Genomic DNA, 24,380 nt, shown 5'->3' with positions numbered 1-24,380 from the left:
TGAATAAGTCAAGTGCTCCATTAGTTCTGGAAAGGAGAGTATAATAGAATCAGTTCTATAATAGGGGCATTAAGCCCTCTTGCATTATATAAAATTATAGAAAAAGACTGCCAGGCTCTGGTTTCCTTGCCAAAATATGGCTATGAATGTTCAACAGTGACATCAAGCCTGATAAAAACTTTTACTTTAAATAGCTAGAAACTCAAAAGGCAGCACAGAATGACAGTCTTGAGCAGGAATAGGAACGGAAGGAAATAGGCACAACCCTGTGTCTTAAAGCAGGTGCTTATTTAGTGCCATCATTCTAAGATGGCTTAATTAAGATGAAATGGTATGTACATTTATCGTTTCAAACTTGCATTGCAAATGTATGTTAGAATTAAAATTTGAGCTGACATCAGAAGTCCAAGTAAAATAGTGACATTTTAAACCTTTTTAATGTTGACATTAGAGAAGGTCAGCTCTATCATAGTAAATGAGGAAAATTTAGCTTTCTCTTTATTTTTATTACCTTTCTTGAGAGTTGAGCTTATTTTCCATTACATTCTTTATTACCACATTTCTGGAAGGTGCTAATTTGTCTATCCATTACACACTTGTTTTCTGAGTTGAGAGGGGAAATGTTGATTCAACCTCTCACCCATTAGGAAAATTCTATTCAGGCATTTGCAGGGCTTTCTCCAGTCCTTTGTAATCAGCGATACTTTGTATGGGGCTTATGACATAAAGAATAAGACAAATAACTATTCAGAAGCAGAGACACCTCTTTGCAATAGTATCAGAAACCTCCAGAGAAGCACTCTGAGGCACAGAGCATGAAGTAGGGTGACATCAATATACCAAACTGAGAGATAACATAGAACTCATTGCCAGAGCACACAGACATTCCTTTAATACAATACAAATTAGTAAAGCAGACCTGATGCCCACCTTTTCTTCATAAAGCCTGCCCTAACTACTTTATAGCCTCGCTTCCTAGAGGCTGGAATGAAATACAAACTTCAGAATAATTCCCCCGCTGGATTTTCCTTCTGCTTCTTATTTAGAACTCCATGAATCCATATGGATTCATATCTCCAATGAACCCAGATAACTAACATCAGCTCTCTCTTCCACATTACAAATAAAAGAGTTATTTCCTCTCCTTCTAGCCTCAGTGTTATCAGTTCAAATATCTTATTCAGAAAGACATTTTAAAATAAAGAATTCAAAAGTGAAGATAAAATTATTCAATGACACTACAAATGCATATCTTCCCAATAGTTTAAACCCAACAGATTTTCTATTTAACCTTCTACTTCATTTAACAATCTAACAAAGATTTTAATAACAGCTTCCCATGTTCTTTTTTGTGTCTTTTAAATGAGAACCATTAGTGCTGTTTCAGATTTCTTCTTTACTAACCATTATCAGATCTTAATAACTCAAAAACAGAACAATTAAAAAAAACTCAGAGAGGTGCTTAGAGATATAATTAAGCTAAAATAAAGATGGATAAAAGTTTTATCACCACATTATTTTGAGACAGGCATTCCCAGTATTTGCCAGGAATCTAAGAAGTAATTTAAACAGTATCAATATACACTAAAAGTACAGATTTTTCTATACTGCTGCTTCTCAACACCCGCCCTCCCACCCCCATATCCTTGGCTATGGTAAAAAATGTCTTCTTTATTCTTACCAATAAAAGAACTCTAATTTAAGACACTGACTTGGAAGATAAAGAAAAAGTAAGAAGTAACAATTTAAAGGCCACAATTTGGAGCCCGACCTTCCAGGACCCCGATTCTATATTTTATAGTATGCCAAGGATATGTTTATAAGTAAGTAGTGAAATACATGAAAACTGAATGTAAGTGGAAAGTAGTTTAAATTTAGTTTGTGACTTTTATGCATATATGTGCTATTACTCTCTTTTGAAAGGAATAAGGGACTAGTGGAAGACTCTGGAGGAAACAAGGCACAGTAGAATGCAATGACATCCAAATACTATAAAGTTATCAGAGATACTGCATAGAAAAAAAGAATCACTACCTGATATAGTTTGGATATTTGTCCTCTCCAAATCTCATGTTGAAATGTGATCCCCAATATTGGAGTTGGGGCCTGGTGGGAGGTGTTTGGATTATGGGGGCAGATCCCTCATGAATGGCTTAGCGCAGTCCTCACAGTAATGAGTGAGTTCATTTGAGAGCTGATTATTTAAAGACATGGCACCTCCCCTCTCTCTCTGGTACCCTTCTCTTGCCAAGTGGTACACCTGTTCTCTTTTGCCTTCCCCCATGATTGGAAGCTTTCTGAGGCCTCATCAGAAGCAGATGCCAGCCCCATGCTTCTTATACAGTCTGCAGGACCATAATCCAAATAAACTTCTTCCTACAAATTACCCAGCCTCAGATATTCCCTTATAACAATGCGAAATGGACTAACCCACCACCTTTCTAATGAAAAGCCAGATCTACCACATTGGAAACAGAGGGAAGTCCTCCACATGAGAAACCTGATCTACACCAGAATCACCATACATTCCTCATGAATCATCCTCTCTATGAATAGTGACTCACTCTACTATAGCTCTGGGGAGGAGGAGGAGGAGCTAGGCTGCTTTAAAACGCTCTTAAGCTGATTCACAAGACCCTTTTCACAATGGTCTCCAGCTTCACTGCGACAAGGCTGAAATACTAAATCAAGTACAGCAAGTAGGAATCTCAGTCTACAAAATATCTTCCCTCCCTCCCTTCCTTTCCTCTTTCCTTCCTTCTTTCTTTCCATTTGTTTCTATTTAGTACCTTTGTTCAGCCGTAGATGTGTTTCTGCCATGGGAGGTTTATGTAAATACCAGATATCAGAACTTCCATGGGTATATTAGAGAGTGGGTCTGTCAGGGAGAAGCAACACCAGACAGTCAGTATAAACTGACCAAACACGAACCCCTTAAGGCACCTCTCATTGGTGGCAGTGGCGGCCCATCTGGAGCAACTGCTATAAAGATGCCAACTGCAGCAGCGGAGTTGCAGCTGGGGATGAACACTCCATGGATCTGGCAAGAGCTGGCAATAGGCAGGAGCCCAGCCCCCTTCTGAGTTGAAAGGGTAGGATCCCCACCCTTCTGGGCACAGCTGCAGCTGTGGACCTGGGCATCCCTGTGCTCTTGGGGACCCAGGAAGCCCTGCTCCTCACACAGGCTCAGAAATGTCTGCTCCTGCTCCTGGGCCTGGCCTCTCCTGACTCCTGGCAACTGCTCCAATTCTGGAGCAAAGTTGAGGCCAAGCCCAGGTGCTGTCACAACCCAGCTGGGTGTGCACATGCTTGGGGCGGTGCTGACACAGCAGCCATCTGCCATTTCAGCCCCCTGTGGACTGTGGCTGCCAACAAGCACTGGAAGGAGCCTGACGTAGGGCTGAGGGCAGCTTAGTGCAGTCCTGCAGGTGCCCCTCAGCAGGAACAACCTTCTTGCCATGGACGATATGATTAATGGTGGCAGGAGGCAGACAGGCTCCTGGGCAGAAAGAAGCGGGTCCCCAGTGAAGTTCCATCTTGAAGTAAGGGACAGCCTGAAGCATGGGGGGCTGGGCTGTCAGTTCTGGGTGCAGTTCACAGGCCCCAAGTGAGAACTTAGGATGCTTTTCCTGGGCCCACCCATGGCTATCTATGGACCAATCAGCACACACTTTCTTTCTTCTGAAGCCCATAAAACCCCTGGACTCAGCCAGACTCAGAGAGAACTCAGGATGACCTGCCTGTGGAAAGAAGCTACCCACTCTGGGTCTCCTCTGAGTTCAGAGATGGACACTCAATGGGAAGATCTGCCTGCAGAAAGCAGCTACCCACTCTGGGTCTCCTGGGAGCTGTTCTGTTGCTCAGTGAAGCTCCTCTCTGCCTTACTCCAGTTGTCCACATACCTCATTCTTCCTGGACATGAAACAAGAACTCAGGACCTACTGAATGGCGAGACTAAAAGAGCTGTAACACAGACAGGGCTGAAACATGCCCTCTGCTCGCCACATTGCAGGTGACAAGGAAAGAAGAGCTGTAGCTTTTCAGGGATCCCAGATCTAGGGGCTCCCCAGGGCAGGGTAGTGGCCCACCATTTTTGGGGCTCTGCAGTTCCTGACATCTCCAAGCTCCCAGGTGCCACTGCATTCCCTGGTGCCCGCAGTAGAAGCTGCTTGCAATACACCTAGTCCAGCCACAGCCTTGCAGAGATGGCACTTTTGCCGATGCCTGGAGCTGCCCACTCCACTGCAGGTGACACGCCTGGCTGTGCACAGTTACTGGACCCCACACTCGCTCACTCACCCCTCGCCACTCCATGTCTGGCTCATCCTTGGCAGGTGTGGAATTCGGGCCAGGAGCATGAGCCAAGTGGAGTCTGCTGGGCTGAGTGGGCGGAATGAACTCAGCAAGCACTAACAATATTCAGGCAGAAGGTGCTTCCGGCCACAGAGGTTTCAGCTGGTGAAATGACACCCCAAGGATCCTGTGACATCATTACTCCAGGGCTTTGTAGACCTGACCACACAGGCTGCCACAGATATGAAGCTCATTTCTGTTCACATGGAACCTTTGGGTCTGACAGCTCTATTATGCCTCCACCATCTGAATTGCAGAGTAACCATTTTGTTGCTTTGACGATATGCTAGGGCTTGGGAAACTGAGATTACCTAAGACTACCTTTGCCCAGATGCATCATTCAGCCATTTCTTTTCCAGCATCTTACCATCTTACCTCAGAATAGATTCAAATAATCATCTTCTTAGATCCCAAAAACCTATCTGGGAGTTCTTTCTTCACCCCAGGATTTATCCAGGGGGAATAGCTAGTCTTGAGAAATTGATGACTCTGCTCCAATTGCTTTCACTGAACTCTCTCAATCTTGCTACCTTTGTTGTAAGTGATTTTATTTTATTATGTCTCACTGTGTTGCCCAGGCTGGTCTCAAATTCCTGAGCTCAAGAGATCCTCCTGCCTCAGCCTCTAGAGTAACTGGGACTACAGGTGCCACTGTGCCCAGCTTTGTTGTAAGTGATTTTATTTTTCCTCAGGATCTAAGCTTTTGAAACATACCTCAGAGAGAAACTTTTTTTATTTTGAGTTTCGCTTTATCTACCCCTGGAGACAAGGATCATGGAATGATCAAGCTACTTTAACAGGAGAAGGGCAATAAGTTCATTAGAAACCTAGAAAAGAATAAGTAGTTTAAGATGAGACTTTAGAAAAGGCTAAAGGATAGCAAAATTGAAATAAGCATGTAGTATTAGATGGAAGTCAGATTACATTTCACACAAGGAATAGTCAACTCATTAGCATGGGTCTGCTATGGAAATGTCTCCTGGTCAAGTTCAAGTTCCTCTTTTAAAATATATATAATTTTAATTGACAAATAATTGTGTTGTGCTTGTCGGGTACAATGTAGTTAAGATGTAAACATTGTAAAATATTCAAATCAGGCTAATTGGCATATGCATCACCTTAAATATGTATTCTTTTCTTGTGATGAGAACAGTTGAAATCCTCTCTTTCAGCTGTTTTGAAATATGCAATATATTAACTGTAATAACCATGGTGTGCAATATATCACCAGAATTTATTCCTATCTATCTGAAACTTTGTACTCTTTGACCAACGTCTCCCTTTCCTCATTCAACACCCCTCCCCCAGCCTCTGGAAACCATCATTTTACGCTCTACTTCTGTAAGTTCAACTTTTTTAGATCCTACATAAAAGTGAGATCATGTGGTATTTGTTTCTCTGTTCCTGGCTTATTTCACTTAATAGAATATCTTCCAGGTTAATGCATGTTTCCACAAACGACAGGATTTTATCTTTTTATTTCTGAAGTATTCCATTATGTATATTTACCACATTTAAAAAAAAATCTATTCATCTGTTGATGCAAACTTCAGTTGTTTCCAATCTTGGGTCAAGTTCCTTTTATGACTTCCTATACAGAAGCCTTCTTCTGCACCTGTCACCTAAATATAACCATGCTAACCTCTGCATGTTCTGAACACAAATACCAGAGAGCAAAGACCAGAAATATAAAGGAGCCTCACCTTGCCAGAGCATTTCTTCTCAATCCTGTGCCCTTCTTAGACTGTAATTAAACACCAGGACACACATGTTCCATGAGGTTAATGACTTTCTCTCTCTTGCTCATTACTGATTGCCAGAACTTAAAACAGGGCCTGCCCGTAGTAGCTGCTCAAGAAACATTTATTGAATAAACAAACCCTGCACCATCCCTTTTCTGTATTTACATATATGAAGATACATTTTACAAATCCCTGCTGCTAAATATTATTCATTTTTCATTATTCCCTAAGGCACCAGGTAAAAAAAGTAAACACCAAAAAAATGGTAGAAAACTCCTGGAGGAGTTAATGGTCGGAATGAGAGTAGAGACAAGATGGCTTAAAGAGGGGCACCCGCAGTGCAGTCCAGAGACATATAGATTTCTCCAAACTTTCAGGTGAAAATTAGGTGAATTATTTTATACATTAGGATGCTCTAATTGTGTAAGAGAGATGTTGGAGGACAAATTTTTCAGAGATCTTAAAAACAATAGCAACAGATCCTGTTCTCCCTCCAACATATTCTGAATCATAAAGGCTAAATGGGTTTTCTGTGAGGAGGGTTCAGTGGGCTGATCACACAAAGTTGGCTTCCAGACCTGTTCCATTATTCACACTCCATATTATGCTCTAGAAATAGAGCACAGAAGTAGAGTTAGGGCCAAAGTATACCCTAGACAAATTCCTGATTTGAATCTGAGGCTCATGAGTTTTCTTATTCAGCCAATAGATTAGATCTTCTCTGTGACAGCTAAGGCTGTCTGAAAGCTGAATGCCTGATCAAGAGTTCCTAGTCACAGCCCTGAGTTCTCTCTCCTCTAACCTTTTTCTCAAAGATCTAGGTGGTATAATTCAACAAAATATCCCTTCAGTCACCAAGTTAAATTTCTGTGAACTTAAATCTTTATACCAGAGGGGTGTTTTATTTTTCCACTATAAACTATAAATGGGATATTTTATTAAAACTATCTCTTGAGCTGTAGCTAGAGTGCTATAACTAGAATGCCTTGCCAGTGAAGAATGAAACACACTTCCATTATTAGTTCCACAATAATGTGGATAATGTGAACCAAATTCAATCAGCCTAACTAAATGCAGATTACAGAGTAATCTCCCGGATATGGAATAAGTGCTACACACAATGATTCATTTTAACACGCACCAGTGCAGAACAATCTCATGTGATGAGGTAGTTACATTCTTAGAATACTGAAGCTTTTATTAAGATGTTTTGCATAAAATGAACACATTCAAGATTTGAAGCTACATCTCTCATGACTGGAGATAATCCAAATCTATATGATGTTAGAAAATAGATGGAAGATTAGAGCCTGTTACAGATCCCTGAATTAATCATAGCACTTTCTAGAAGCTCTGTTACTGGATGCACTTCCTAAAAGCAGCCTGCTCTCTTGTTGTCTCAAGGCTCTGATGATTTTGCTTCTTTTGCTTGGAGCAGCCTTCTCATCATTCATCAAGTAGGCAGCTTCTTGTCTGTTAGAGCTCAGCTGATGCGCCCATGTTTCACACAAAGAATTCCCTAAACCTCAGTCCGCTAGCCATGCCAGGTGCCTTTCCTCCAACTTCCTAATCACCGAGTACACCACTTTTATAGAATTGATCACAATACTACCAGAGTGTATTATTTTCATGTCTCACTATGTTATAAACTGCTTCAATAGAATAACCTTGACCTTTATCTCTCTAGTTTCTGACCTTGTATTTTGCTTAGTATATACAGCAGGAGCTCAATAATTATACGTTGATGTCTCTTTCTTTGGCCAAATCTTTCTATAGGTGAGACCTGGATTTGTACATGATTTTCACCTAGAGTCTTTGACATCTCAAGTTACTTTGATGTCTTTGCATGGGTTCTCATAATAGCTTTATGTCAACTGTAATTATGTGACTATTTGTTTAAAATCTTCCCTCACTAGGTTTCAAGCTGTATGAGGACAGGCATCATGTTCCCCCATTTGTAGTTATATTACTAGTTAGAGAGCCTGGTATACAACTCACACTCAAAAATGGTTGTTGAATGAATTATTGGTCCCTGCTACAATATGGATGAACCTTGAAATTTTTATGCTAAGTGAAAGAAGCTAGTCACTAAAGAATTGTATTGTATGACTCCATAAATGTCAAATATCCATAATTAACAAATCTATAGAGATCCAAAGATGATAAATGATGCCTAGGCCTGCAGCAGGGGAGAGTAGGGGAGCAGTGAGGAATGGAGAGAGACTGCTAATGGATATGGGGCTTTTGTGATAATGAAAATACTCAAAAATTAGACTGTGGTGGTAATAGTGAAACTCTGTAAATATAGTACTCCCACTGTCTACTACAGTATGAAAATATTAAATGAAAATCTCCGGAAATACACAATTCATAAATTTTAAATTGAATACCATCCTGAGTAGTGTGAAGTATCACACTTCACCCTGCATGGAATGTGAATCATTCCTTTGTCCGGACCACCCACCCACCCAGTCTATGCTATCCAACCCATAGTTACTTAGCAGCACAGAGAGACCACATTTACATATTTTTATTACAGCATGTTGTTATAATTGTTTTGTTTTATAAGTAGTTGTTAATCTCTTACTGTGCCTAATTTATAAATTAAACTTTATCCTAGGTTTGTATCTATAGGAAAAAACATAGTATAGTTAAGGTTCAGTACTATCCAGAGTTTCAGGCATCCACTGAAGGGTCTTGAATGCATCCCTTGCAGATAAGGGGGAACTACTGTATGCTAAAAACCACTGAACTGTACAATTTAAATGGATGAATACTATGGTAGGTGAATTATATCTTAACGAAGCTATTAAAATTGTTGAATGAATGAAATGAAAGATCAACTTGAAGTTAAGGTGTCCCCTCATTTAGTAAGCGAGAGATATTTCTGAGAAGGGGAACCCTGTTACACACAATTCTTTCATAATAATCTCTTCAAATATGCATTTTAGCATAAAATATTATCAATTATTCTTCATTTCTTTTAATATCTTCTGAATCCACAGGATGATGATTGCTGTAGTTAACAGGATCTAGTCACACAATCTAGCTCCAGTTCTCCTAGGCTGCAGTGATGTTTATAAGAATTTCTGCCAACCCAAATTGCCATCTGATTCCTCTGCCCATTCCTTAAAGGTCCTATGGGCCCCTAAAAAATCAGCTTTAAACAACAGCTAGAAGTGGCTACATGATTTCAATGAAGTTCTACCTTTCCCTCCTCCTCCATCATTCTACTTGTTAACATGAGTGATGGCTGTAGACCTAGCAGTCATTTTGGATAATGAGGATGAGTTCCATATCTTAGGAGTGTCAGGATCAAGTGGAAAGAAAATTATGAAACTTTTTCAGATTAATTATACAAGATATAAATTTCAAACTACTAAATTCTAAAACATGGGTACATCTTGTCTAAACTTTGAAGAAATAACTTTCAAGCCATGGAAAGCATATCTTACAGAAATAATGATGGCAGGAATATCAGCACCTTGAATAAGAAAGCATGGGCTTTGGAGTTAAAAAGATGTCCTTAATTATTAATTTCATCCTTTATTAGCTGCAAGACCTTGGGAGGTAATTCATCATTGGACCAGTATTTTAATCTACAGAATGTTGTCAATAACACTAAGTTATCAAAGGATAAAAAATATGCAATGAGTTTGATAGTACCCATCAAATACTAGGACATAAGGAACTATTGGGACATTGTAGATGCTCTAAACATACTTGTTCCCTTCCAATCTAATTGCTTGAATCAAAAAGATTGTTGAACCTTATCTTTCCAAAAGATAATAGTTAAGACAATAAGCCAATCAAGAATCATTACTTGTATATTTACATTATGCTCTACAATGTGCTTGGAGTTATAGAAGAAACAGAAGTAAAAGGTACTATTCCTTGTCATGAAGCTGGAAAGTTATGACTGACCCAAGAGAAACTAAGGAGAAAATTACATGACAGTAGTGTGTGTGTCTGTGTGTGTGTGTGTGTGTGTATATATATATAATTTTTTTTTTCTTTTGAGACGGAGTCTCAGTCTGTCACCAGGCTGGAGTGCAGTGGCGCCATCTCGGCTCACTGCAACCTCTGCCTCTCAGGTTCAAGCAATTCTCCTGCCTCAGCCTTCTGAGTAGCTGGGACTACAGGCATGTGCCACCACGCCTGGCTAATTTTTGTATTTTCAGTAGAGACGGGGTTTCACCATGTTGGCCAGGATGGTCTCAATCTCTTGACCTCATGATCCACCTGCCTGGGACTCCCTAAGTGCTGGGATTACAGGTGTGAGCCACCGCATTCGGCCGACAGTAGTATATATTTACCATAGCATCACATGTTAACAGGAAGCTTCATAAGAATACAAAAATGGAAAATACTACTGTGATGTGGGATAGTAGAAAAAGGTTTAATGAAAGGATATGTTTCGTCTGAGCTTAACAAGTCTTAATAGAAAACTTTATACATAATAATGCATTAATCATCTATTTATTGTGCCAAAATACTAGTGTAGTTAGCTTCTTAGTTCCCTTGGCCAGGGTAATTAATGGATTCTCCAGACAGAGAAAAAATAATCAGAGATAGGATTGAGGGAGACAATTCAAATGATAAGATTAACAAAGAGGAAAGTCCAGAAAAAGTTTCTTTCAAAATCTGGGGGCAATTAGTAGCCTGGGAATGAATTGCTTTCATTAGTGTAAGGCAATAAGCAAAACAGGAAATAAAATAAGGAAAGAGACAACTGCAATATAGACGAAAAATTCTTTGGAAAATGTATCCAAAGGAAACAGAAGAAAATGTGAAAAAATTCTCTGTATTCCTAAGGAATTTAAAGACAACATAGAGTCTGTGAACTGATAAAAGACACCAAAACTAATGCAAGATATCAAAAGAGATTCAAAAATAGAATACAATGGAAAAGTAGCTGACAAACCTAAGAAGGAAACTGAAGAGGAAATTAAAACCTTTAAAGTATTTGAAACCCTGTAAAAAGTGGAAAGAATTGAATTAAAGTAGAGTAAGCCTATCCAGTGATAAGAAGGTAATGTTTGAGGGTGGGGGAAATAACATGAAATTCAGAATAAAAAGATAAAGAGACTGCAATGATTACATTGAAAACAACACCATGAAGAAAAGGCAATGAAAACAAATTTATGGGTAATTGCTCTTGGGGAAGACAAGGAAGAAAATTGCTCTTGCAGAACACATGGAAGAAAAAATTTCCAAATATATAATATGGGGAAAAATTCCTGAAATAAAAGACCTTGAAATGTAAGATTCAAAGGAAAGATGATTAAAAGGAATTTGCACTAAAGCACATCCCAGTAGATTTACAGAAACTCAAAAATAAAGGAATTTCCTAATTATCTGGGCCAAACCTGCATGTCATTCAGCAAGGAAAATAAATAGAGCCAGCCTCTGACTCCTCTCCTAAGAAACATTAGATGCCAGGACGTTGATCTACAATGTCTCGGAAACAAAGATGTGACTCAAAAACTGTGCACACACCTAAGTTTTTATTCCAGTTGGAAGACAGTTTCCTAAACAAAAAAAAATCGGGAAATAGAGTGTTAATGTTTTCTTCATTTCACACCCATTTGAAGATGAAAAATCCTAGGAACCAAAAGCTGAATTGGAATTTTAAAAACTCTAATTCAGTGGTTTAATTGTAGAAAGGCAGACCAGGCAGAAAGCATCAAATCTGAATGTAGAAGAAGGTCAATAACATTATTCATAATGAGGACAAACAGATGTATATTTTATAAATCCTGAAAGAAACCTGTAATAGTCATAGTGAATTGTTAATAGTGGACTGGGACTAAGATCATAAATATGCCAATGAAAGAGAAGTAGAAAAGGAAGAGAAAGGAGATAATATAAATTAATCAGTTTTACAATGTGTTATGAAGGGAGTCAACACATTCACTTTTATATTGGACATTTTATATGTGTGTATATATATTTATCTACATATATACACACACAAACACATTTATATTTGACATATAGCTTTAAATCCAACACTTTTTAAGTTATAAAGGTAACTATTGTTAGAATTATGAAGCTTCCAAATAAAAGGATTACAGAAAAGCAAAAATCAAGTATAAAAAGATAGAAAACTAAAGTAAGTGGTAAGGAAGAATAAAAAGAAGCAATCACTCATTATTTCAAACTATTGAATTCCTACTAACTGTCAAGTAAACTGTGTAAAACTCTGGACAATATATAATAAAAAATAGAAAAGGCATGTTCCCAGGCCAGGCATAGTGGCTTATGCCTGTAATCCCAACACTGGGAAGCTAAGACAAAAGGATTGCATGAGGCCAGGAGTTCAAAACCAGCTCCGGCAACATAGTGAGACTCCATCTCTACTAAAAATTTTAAAAATTAGCTGGCTATGGTGGCACATGTTTGTAATCTTGGCTACTTGGGAGGCTGAGGTGGGAGGATTGCTTGAGCCTGAGAGGTCTAGGCTACAGTGAGCTATGATTGCACCACTGCCCTCCAGCCTTGGTGACAGAGGAGAAACTGCCGCCCCCACCCCAACCCCTCTCCCCCCACCACCATAAAAAAAGGAAGGGAACGGAAAGCAAAGGAAGAGAAAAGGAGACATGTTCTCCATCCCCAGGGAATTCATAGTCCAAGAGCTACACCACACACACACACTCCAGATTAAAATCCTCAAGCTTCAAAACCTCTGCCTTCTTCACCTCTACTGCAGCTCAAGAGAAGACCTCCTGTCAGCATGATATTTATGTGGAACAGATGGTCATCTTTTCCATGGGATATACCCATCACCTGTACTAATCACTCACATGCTTCATTCATGAATAGGAAGTAACAATAATGTTTCACCCAAGATAGATTTGAGGAAATGTTGTACCCATGAACAAGACAAAATATGACATAATTATTGGCAAATGAGTGTATGATATATAAAGAAAGGAGGGAAGGGACAGAGGGGAGGAAGGGAAGAGAAGGGAAAGGAGAAAAAGGAGAGAAGAGGGGTGGGAGGAAACAGTGTAAAATGCACAAAAACTTATAACAAAAATTACAATAATGCAAAATGTCTCAATAAATTTCATATTATCTACATGTTTAATAAATTTTATATAAAATTAAATAAAATTTAAATTATTTTTATGTGTTAGATTTAAATGTATTTGAACTATTTTCAGTGGTTACTATTTAGTTTTTAAATGTGGCTGTAAGAAAATTTAAAATTACATAAATGTCTTTCCTTACATGCTTATTGGATATTGCTGTAACAAAGTTTCAGAAATAGAGAACAGATGGAGAAAAGGAGGTCTAGAGATTAGCAAAAAAAAATCAGAAGATATTTTCCAGAGCTAATATAGGATAATAATAGTATTCATATTGAAAGAAGCTACCTAGTGCTAAGAATAATAAATACCTACAGCAAGACACACTGTTGAACTTAGAACTCCAAGAATGAAGACAAAATATTAAAAACTTTAACAATCGACATAAATCCACATAATTTAAAAAGCAAACTGACATCACACTTCTCAACATCACTGGATGTTGAAATACAATTTCTTTGAATGTGTTTTTTCCCTAAGAAATGTATACTCAGATAAGCTGTCAATCAAATATATAAGACCAAAATAAGAAATTTTCAAATAGGCAAGTACTCTGAAACTTATATATCGTCCAGAAAAAGAAAGATTTACTTGAAGAAAATTCAGTAGAAGGCTAAAAAAACAAAAATGAAGAAATGTTTTTTAACAAGAAGAAAATATGGGATACTCTTTAATAGAAATAATAGCTAACAAATCATGGTATAACTAGATGAGAATTGCTGTAAAATTTTTAATCCTGTACCCAAATTTTCTACCCTCAAACCTGGCTGGAAAAAAAATCAGAATCTCTAAGAGTGGCACTCAGTTATCAACATTTTTCAAAGTTCCCAAGGTAACTCTAATGTGCAATCAAGTTTGACAATTACTGATGAATTCAAAAAAAATTGAGGCTAATCCGTGGGACCATAACATTTTAAATTTACGTTCAAGTAGTAGAGTGTACATAACAACTCCATACTGCAACCACATTACGTGATTCTGCTGTGTATAATTTCTTTCTTTTTTTTTTTTTTTTTTTTTTTGAGACAGAGTCTTGCTCTGTCACCCAGGCTGGAGTACAGTGGTGCGATCTTGGCTCACTGCAGCCTCCGCCTCCCAGGTTCAAGCAATTCTCCTGCCTCAGCCTCTGGAGCAGCTGGGATTACAGGTACCTGCCACCATGCTTGACTAATTTTTGTATTTTTAGTAGAGACGGGGTTTCACCATGTTGGCCAGGCTGGTCTCGAACTCCTGACCTCAGGTGATCCACAAGCCTCAGCCTCCCAAAGTCCTGGGATTACAGATGTGAGCCACCTTAAAGTGATGAAAATGTAAATGTTTACTGCAGTTAAATATTCACACTCAACCTTTAGAGAAAGCTCAGTCGGCTTCAATGCAATTAAAACAGAAAATGTTGTTATAATGCTTGACAACATAAATACAGTAATCTAATAAATATCAGGGTTTAGAGAAGGAAGTGACAAGGAATTTAACCAATTGCACAAAATCCTGTAGTTTTTACCATAGGAGTCAAAAGATACCATATAAATTTGATAAACGAAAAGCATATTTCATTACTTGATTTCCATTAAATTTCCCCATGTTTTCCCCACCATTTCTCTCCCTCCCACTCTCAATGATGTAGGTATTACCCCGAATTTTATGTTTAACATTTCTTACCTTTATAATTTTATTACATTTGAATGTTTCCTTATTTTTTAGGTTTATCTGTTTTGACCTTTATAAAAATAATGTTGGAAATGCATTATATGTCTTCTCCAACCTATTTTTGTTTAAATACTATGTGATACATCCACATAGTGCCAGTTCAACACACTTCGTAGCTCTATAATACCAAATTATATTAATGTACTACAATTTATTCATTCCCCTATTGATGGGTATTTGGCTTGCATATTATGTTTTGCTAGCACAAGCAATTGTAATATACACACTTTCATTCAGTTTTCTAGTAAGTATCTGCAAGCGTTTCTGTATCTACAAGTCTGATTGCTAGATAAAAAGCTTTGCCCAAGTTTAATAGGCAGTTTCAATTTCATCATATGAATTTTGGAGGAACATACACATTTAAACCATAGCGTCCCACTAATCTATAATAATACATTGATCAAATATGAAGTTTTTGTCAATATTCACAGATCTGTTCCCCAGGCTCTCTCTTTACTTGTGATATATTTGTCTAACTCTCTAGCAATAGGATGCTCTTAATTATCAAGGCCTAATAGCCCTACAACACGGTAAAGCAAGGCTGCTTGCCTTCTTCTGTAAATGTGTCTTCATCATTCTTCTACCTTTTCTTATGATAAAGATTTTGTGAACTGGTCTTGATTTTTATTAGAATTACACAGAATTAATAGATTTATTAAAGGCCAATAAATTTTTTATAATACAAAATCTTGCAAATAATTTATTTTAATCTTTTCAATGTTTTCCTATGAAGTCATATAATTTTCTAAATAAAGGCAATGCATTACTTTTGTGAGATTTCTTTAGGTACTTACATTAGTTTTCTTTGGCTACCATAACAAAATACCTTGGATTGAGTGGTTTAAACAGAAATTTATTTTCTTATAGTTCTGAAGTCTGAGAAATCCACAACCAAAGTGCTAGCCAATTCAGTTTCTGGTGAAGGCTCTCTTCCTTACTTGGAATAAAAAACACCACACAAAGGGCTGCCTCCCTGCTGTGTTCACCCATGACGGAGAGAGAGAGCAAATTTCTAATGTCTCTCATAAGAACACTAATCCTATCAGATCAGGGCTCACCTTTATGACCTCATTTAATCTTATCTACCTTCATATTCATCCTACATAGATGCACGTGTATGCACACACACACACACACACACACACACAAATATACACCTTATTTCCAAATACAGTCACATGGGGGGTTGGGTCTTTAACACATGAATTTTAAGGGGACACTGTTTCATCCATAACAGTACTTTAATTTTTGTTGCTATTAGAAATGGTAATTTAAATGGTAGGTATGAAAACTCATTTTTTCCTAAGTCTTTTCTGATGATAAAAAGAAATTCAACTGGACTAACTCCTATTTTTAAGCTATAAAAGCCTTGGAACTTTAAGCATGACTGCAGAGGGACACAGTAGCTCAGACCACCTCAAAGGGCTACCATGTGATCCAGACATTCCACTTAAGGCATTTACCCAAAAGAAATAAATGCAAATGTCCATACAAAGACTTGTATTCAAATGTTCATGGAGGGCTTTTTCCTTTTAGAGAAAAGGTCTCGCTCTGTAGCCGAGGCTGGAGTACAGTGGTGCAATCATAGCTTACTACAGCCTCAAGCTCCTGGGCTCAAGTGATCCTTCCACCTCAGCCTTCCAAGTATCTGCAACTATAGGCATGAACCACCATGCCTGGTTATTTTTTTTATTTTTATTTTTTGTAAAAACAGGATCTTGCTGTGTTGTCCAGGCTGGTCTCGAACTCCTGGCTTCAAGCAAACCTCCTGCCTTAGCCTCCCAAAGTGTTGGGACTATAGAGTGTGGCCCCATGCCAGGCCAAGGGTTAATTTTTAATAGACAAAAACTTAAAACAACCAAAATGTCAATTAACAGGTAAATGAGTAAACAAATCTTGGTATATCATAAAACAAAAGAGTACTCAGTAATAAAAAGGATGAGCTACTGATGTATGTAAGGAGACGAATTAATCTCAAAATAATTATGCTGAGTGAAAGAAACCAGACAAAAAGATTATGTGCTGTTTATATAATCCTATTTGTGTAAAATTATAGGAAATACAAACTAATCTATTTAACAGAAAACCAAAGACTGGTTGTCTGGGAATGCTAAAGAAGGGGGATGGGAATCGAAGGAAAAGATTACAGAGGGTCATGAGGAAACTTTTGAAGGTGACAGCTATGTTTAGTATTTTGACTGTACTAGTTTCATGAGAATGTGCATTTGCCAAAATTAATGTGTATACTTTAAATATGTATATGTTATTTTATGTCAATTCAATAAAGCATCCATCTTTCATGGTATTTTCTTTTTCATGAGCATTATAAACTCAGGTAAAGATCAAACTGAGCTTAAAGATGGCAAACTGATTATGTTAATTTCTTTTTTTTTTAATTATTATACTTTAAGTTTTAGGGTACATGTGCACAATGTGCAGGTTAGTTACATATGTATACATGTGCCATGCTGGTGTGCTGCACCCATTAACTCGTCATTTAGCATTAGGTATATCTCCTAAAGCTATCCCTCCCACCTCCCCCCACCCCACAACAGTACCCAGAGTGTGATGTTCCCCTTCCTGTGTCCATGTGTTCTCATTGTTCAATTCCCATCTATGAGTGAGAACATGTGGTGTTTGATTTTTTGTCCTTGTAATAGTTTATTGAGAATGATGATTTCCAGTTTCATCCATGTCCCTACAAAGGACATGAACTCATCATTTTTTATGGCTGCATAGTATTCCATGGTGTATATGTGCCACATTTTCTTAATCCAGTCTATCATTGTTGGACATCTGGATTGGTTCCAAGTCTTTGCTATTGTGAATAGTGCCGCAATAAACATATGTGTGCATGTGTCTTTATAGCAGCATGATTTACAGTCCTTCGGATATATACCCAGTAATGGGATGGCTGGGTCAAATGGTATTTCTAGTTCTAGATCCCTGAGGAATCGCCACACTGACTTCCACAACGGTTGAACTAGTTTACAGTCCACTATCCTAAGACTACCAATACATTTAGAGTAAAGGAATAAAAAAGTATAGTCATATAACAAGCAATAAATAGAAAATGAGCTATCTAAAAATGAGAGACTTTATCCAATAACAAACTACGGAATGGCGACAGAGATGCAATAATTGATACAACAGGCTAGAAGAAGCACTGACCTAAATACATACAGAGGCATCCATGACTGAGGAGAGAGTTGATTTGCTTGGAAGAATGCCAGAGATACTTGGAATAAGAAACACCAAGTAAAATGGAGAGATGGTAGAAGTGAGTTTATGATGCTAACGCTGAGCTGGCATGTCAGGTCAAAACTTCTGTTTTGACATTTAGAAGTCCAATATGTATTATCTTTATGACTCCAATTATAGCTCAACATGTAAGAAACTTTGCATGAGTATGTAGATATCTCAAATAGGTGTCCATTTCCTCATGGTTCCACATGAACAAACATTGTTTGAGGAAATCCTGAAAACCAAAAGAGACTAATACAAATGATATGGTGTGGGGGAGGGGAATCACAAAGAAAAATGAAAAATTGGGGTGGGACCTCTTATTAGTGTTTTCAGATGGTTTTTAAAAGTTAGGAAGCTAGGAAAAATATCAGAGAACAAGAGAATACTCTTGAAATATTAGATATAATTGGTAAAGAAAATAGAAGTTTTAGACCATGTTGAAGGAATCATCCATAATATAAAAAGAAAACATGAAAAAATAGAAAAGGGGAAAGATAAAACAGTATGAATACAGGAGAACATCTACCTAATAGGAAAAAAAAGAAAGAAAAATTCCAAGAAAATTATCAAAGGACAAATAACTCACTTTTCTTTTTTCCTGAAAGAGACCAGATCTACAACTCCTACCTTAGCACTCTGCTTATGATAGTAAAGCAGCAGAGAAGTGACCTCACTGGCTGATAATTGCAGATTTGGCAAGGCCCATCTGGGACTTAATCTAAATGAATCCATTCACCCCCTGAGACACCTTTTTGTCCCAAACTCAATTCTAAACTTCAGGTTGAAGCTTTTGAAAGGAAAACCAGGTCTGAGGGATCCAAAGCCAAGCAACAGGTACAGTATAAATGGGCAGGACTAATTCCTGTCGATTAAGCCCCCACTTCATGGAAGGATGCCATGCTCCATGGCATAGACGAGGCCCAGGGAACCCAAAGGTTGATGACAGTAGGGGGGATGGAGGTATCGATGAGTGCAGATAATTCTTATTCTCTAGGCCATCCCTGCTTCATGGGTGCAGGCTGCACTGGCACCCATGGGTGACGTCCCAGGTCACCAAGACTTGGTGATAAAAAGATGAAACAAGAAAGGGGGATGCCTGTTTTCTCTCTCCCTCACATCCTGAATTTTCACTGAAAAAGGGAAGAGAAATGAGGAACACCTACTTCCCTCTCTTTCAGAATGGGCAACCCACTATCCTCACCATCTTCAGTCTGTACTCCTCTGGTGTATATCCTGAATCACTGGGATGGCTTTGACCCTCAGAGTCTAGAGGAAAAACATCTCATAGCCCTTTGCACAATGGTTTGGCCAAATTATGATCTGCAGGAAGGACTGGCTTGGCCTCAGGAAGAAACCACTTATTTTGATAGCATCCTATAATTGGACATTTATCTGTACATGTGAGGGCAAATGGTCTGAGGCCCCATATGTGCAGGCTTTCTCTTCCTTGCAGGGTAATCTTGACCTTTGCCAGCAATACAGGATTGATCCAGCCCTCCTGTTTGCCATCTCAGGAGATGCTGCAAGGGACAATCCCAGGGAACTGAAGAAATGAACCCCAGACACACCTATAGAAGGGGAGCCAGCTCCTCCCTCTGGCCCTGCTCCTCTGAGTCTGCCCCAGCCTCCCTACCCAGCTTCTCTCACTTGCCCCCTTCTAGAAATCCTCACCCTCACCCTAGACAAGCCCCAGTCTCACTCTTACCCCTCCAACAGATGCCTGGTGAATTTGGCCCCAGTAAGGCCCAGGTCCCCTTCTCTCTACAGGACTTAAGGCAATCAAGGGGACTTAAGGCAAGTTTTCAGATGACCCTGCCAGATACATAGAGGCTTTCCAGAATTTAACCAAAGTATTTGAACTCTCCCAGAAAGACATTATGTTCCTTTTGAATCAAACACTAACACTGAGAAGCAGGTCACTTTACAAGCAGCAGAGAGATTTGGGGATGCGCTTTGTATCACATATGGTGTCAGGGATGGGGTCGAACTTTATCCAACTGGAAGAGAAGTAGGTCTTTGGATGAACTTAAAAGGGATCCCAATGACAAGATGGGAGAATGGAAGAGGAGACATTTTCAGGTATGCATAATGGAGGGCTTACATAGAACTAGAACTAACCCTCTCAATTATACAAAGCTATCCATGATAGACCAGGGATTTGATGAGAATCCCACTGCCTTCCTGGAGAGGCTAAGAGGGGCCTTGGTAAAGCTCACCTCTTTATCTCCTGATTCAGTGGAGAGACAACTAATTCTAAAGGATAAATTTATCACTCAAGCAGCCCATGATTATCAGGAGGAAGCTGCATAAATAGGCCCTGGGACCAGATAGTACTTTAGAGAACCTCCTGCAAGTGGCCACCTGAGTCTTTTACAATAGGTCACTGGAATTGGTTTTTGAATCCATTATACCTGAGGAAAGGCCTAGGAAGCTGGTAGAGTTACTTACCTCTGTCAACCCAGAAGAGTACCCAAAGTACCAATGTGAAGTGGTCAAGGACCTCAAGCAAAAAGTCACAAAAGATAAGTGCTAATAATTGACCTTCTGTGGATATCCTCTTTATAGTCTTGCCTATGCTTGCTGTTCTTACCTTCATTCTGTTCTATACCATCGGGCACCTTTACCAAAGACCCCTTAATCCTGAATGCCTATGGGAATATCTATACTCCAAACAGTTATCTCTTTCCTAAAGTTTAACTGCTCCCATAAAAGCTTAATTTTCTTTCACCAGGATGAAATAGTTTAGGGCATAATATTGTCTGAATGAATGATTAGTATATTTCACTTCTTATTTCTATAATCTTTGGCACTAGATTCTTTCCTTTTAACCCCTTTTTGTATTATAGATGCATTTGATCCATGCATACTTAACCTTGTAAAACTTGCTTCTTCTTACCAAGAGGCCATCAAACTCTAGTCAGGCAACCAGAGCCTTGGACAATGACTCCCTTTGGCCGAGAACCCTTAGGCAGACCTCTAGGAATCTGACTGCCGTTTTCCCCAAAACAATGTCCCCTGTCAGCAAGAAGTAGCTAAAATCAGTCATTGTCCATATTCTAAGCAAAGTTAGATGTGCCTCTTTAGAGGGGGAAATGATGGGGACAGGAGGCAGAGAAATTCTAGGCCGAAAAGGATGGGTCCCTGGAGAAAACCCTACCCTCAAGATAAAAAGCCTGAAAATGTGGCCCAAAGTCATAACTTCTATCCCTGTTTTCCCGCTCCGATGTTGTATTTTCCTAAACCACCCATGGCCCCACCCCACCACATCCTGTGCCTATAAAAACCCTAGACTCAGCCAGTAGACAGCACTATGGCTGGACATCAGAGAGAAGCAGCTTGACTTCAGAGGGACAGCTTTATGGTGTGACTTTGGAGAATAATCTGGCTGGAGACAGCCAGACTTCAGGGGAAGATTATCTAGCCTCCCCATCCCCTTTTCAGCTCCCCTTCCGAGAGCCACTTTCATCAGCAATAAAATCCCCTGCCGTTTACAACCCTTCAATTCATTTGTGTGACCTCATTTTTCCTGAACACCAGACGAGAGCTTAGGAGCCACAAGTGCAGATACAAAAGGCTGTTGTACTGGCCCTTTGCCCTTATTGGCAGAGGGCAGCTGCCTCACCCGAAAAGGCAAAGGGCCCACTGAGCTGTTAACACTTAAGCCACCCATGGATGGCAAAGCTGAAAGAACACTAACACACTCTCTTAGGCTTCAGGAGTCACAGGCATTGATACCTGGATGCTGCTGCAGGCCTGCACAAAGTTTGCTCCTGCTGGCACCCAAAAGCACCCAGCCAGGTCCTATGCTAGCTCACCTACTTGCCCCCTCCTGTAAGGAGTTGAGGGTGGTGAGCCAAGCAAACAGAATTTGTTTCTGCTGGTACCCAAAACACACTCCAGTTCCAGTGCTCATGCATTCCAGTTTCTGCCTTGTTCACTTGTGAACTCCCTCTTGTGAGGAGATGAGAGTGGCAGGCTGAGTAAACAAGGCACCCCTGTTACAAGTCCTGCAACAGGGATCAGGGAAATATCCTGCTTCACTAATATCTACATATTATACAAATTATTTACCCCTCTCCACAATAAAATTATAAATCTGGCCGGGTGTAGTGGCTCATGCCTGTAACCCCAACACTTTGGGAGGCCGAGGCGGATGAATCACCTGACGTCGGGAGATTGAGACCAGCCTAACCAACATGGAGAAACCCCGTCTCTATTAAAAACATAAAAACATAAAATTAGCAGAGCGTGATGGTGCATGCCTGCATCCCAGCTACTTGGGAGGCTGAAGCAGGAGAATCGTTTGAACCTAGAAGACAGAAGTTGCGGTAAGCCAAGATCATGTGATTACACTCCAGCCTGGGCAACAAGAGAGAAACTGTCTCAAAAGAAAAAAAAAAAATTGTAAATCTGTGCCAGTTACCTTTAGCAATCTTTTTTTCCCCAGGAAAAAAAAAAAAAAAAAAAAAGCAGAGGATATCCTGCAACATGGAAAGTTGAGCTAAGATAAACTGAGAAAACGTCCTTAGTGAGTGCCATTAGTATTTGAAGGAAAACATTAACGTCAATTACATAGATTAAACATATTAATATCATGCAACCATACCCAAATTTACCTTCTATGATTATGGTGCACCCAGAAAATACATAATTATATATTTTTTAAATGTTAATGCCACTAGTTTTTTGATCTGGAAGGTTTTTTCCCCCATCTTTTAAATTAAAATCTAATAAATTTCCAAGCTGTAGATTTTATCCAATTAAAACTATGTGCAACTGAATTAGAGTCATAATTGTATTCTGTGAGAAGGAATATGTATCCTTTCCAAGCTTTGTCTTATCCAAATCAGTGTTATGTCTTGTTGATCTGTACCAGACAATAAGAATGCTGAAAGTTTTCAACAAATAGGTTCCTGATATTGCTCCTAATAGGTTTTTACATCATATTTTGAATGCCAACACAGAAGTTAAAACTTTATTATACTTTTATTGACATATGACTTTCTCATTTTTTTTACTTTTGTCCTGTATTGTCTGATTAATATTGAAACTCCTTTGCCTTTTTATATTATTGAATCTTTAAGCTCTCTTCTATATTTGTGTTATATATCTTGAAAGGGGCAAGTAGTGATATTGGTTTTAATAGAATCTCAAACAATTTGCTTTTATAATAAAGTAGCTTCTACCACTTAAATATATTGTCAAACCAGCTATACTTGCCATATTTTCCACTCCTCTGATTTTTCATTTATCATCTATCTTGCTTTTTTATTGATAAAATAAAAATTTTATCAATTACCAACTTCATGATTTTTAAATATATATTTGAGCTTCCCTTAACTTTATGTGAATACAAAGAATATACATCATAATTTCTTTCTTGCTTTGTAGGAATGTATTTCAAAAAGGTATAATTTTTTCCCATCTCTTCAAATGACTGTTCCTTATATTAGCTGAAAAACTTCATATACTCCCCATTGGTCTGTCATTAAATCTGGCTGTTACCTAACTGTACTAAGAATTTTTATTTTATAGAAATTTAAGTAGTTGTAGTTCTTCTTGACTATATATAGTATACTCCTTCAACAAGTTCTTTATTCACATCTCCTCCCATTCTCTGACACCTCTCCAAGGTTTCTATGGAGAGATTACATCACTGAATATGGTTCCCAACCACTCATTTCCCCTCACACATTACCTATTTTGTACCAGGAATTATATTGTCTAACTATATACAGAAATAGCATTTTCAATGTGGTATAAAGGATGTATGTGGTATAAAAACATGGAATATAAAGATAAAACTTAACCTGAAGAAGCTAAGACAATTTCTAAATTTCTACCAAGGTATTGGAGTTTAGATTTTAAGACAGGTGTAAACAACATTTTGTTGGATGAAAATAATGATTAATCAACTGATTTTTTTTTGTTACAAATTTATCCATATAAAAAGTAGAATTTTTTCCTGCGCTAAATTTGTTAGTTACCAAATTTAATGGGATATCTTTATTTGTCATTATTATTTTAATGAGAAGATAGAAGAGGATATAATGGAGATTGCTAATCTAACTCCATCATAGTCCAGATGGGCAGAGGCTCTTATGCACCCAAGTCTAATTATATGATTCTTATTTTCTTATTTACACTGGACATTGGATGAAATATTAGCTCTGTGAAATCTACTGTAGCTATAGAAAGACCTCGAGCAAAGAGGAACTCATTCACCTAAAAGTAAAAC

The sequence above is a fragment of the Pongo pygmaeus genome, chromosome 6 (assembly GCF_028885625.2).
Source record: "Pongo pygmaeus isolate AG05252 chromosome 6, NHGRI_mPonPyg2-v2.0_pri, whole genome shotgun sequence".
Lineage (NCBI taxonomy): Eukaryota > Metazoa > Chordata > Mammalia > Primates > Hominidae > Pongo > Pongo pygmaeus.
This window is presented reverse-complemented; position numbering follows the sequence as displayed.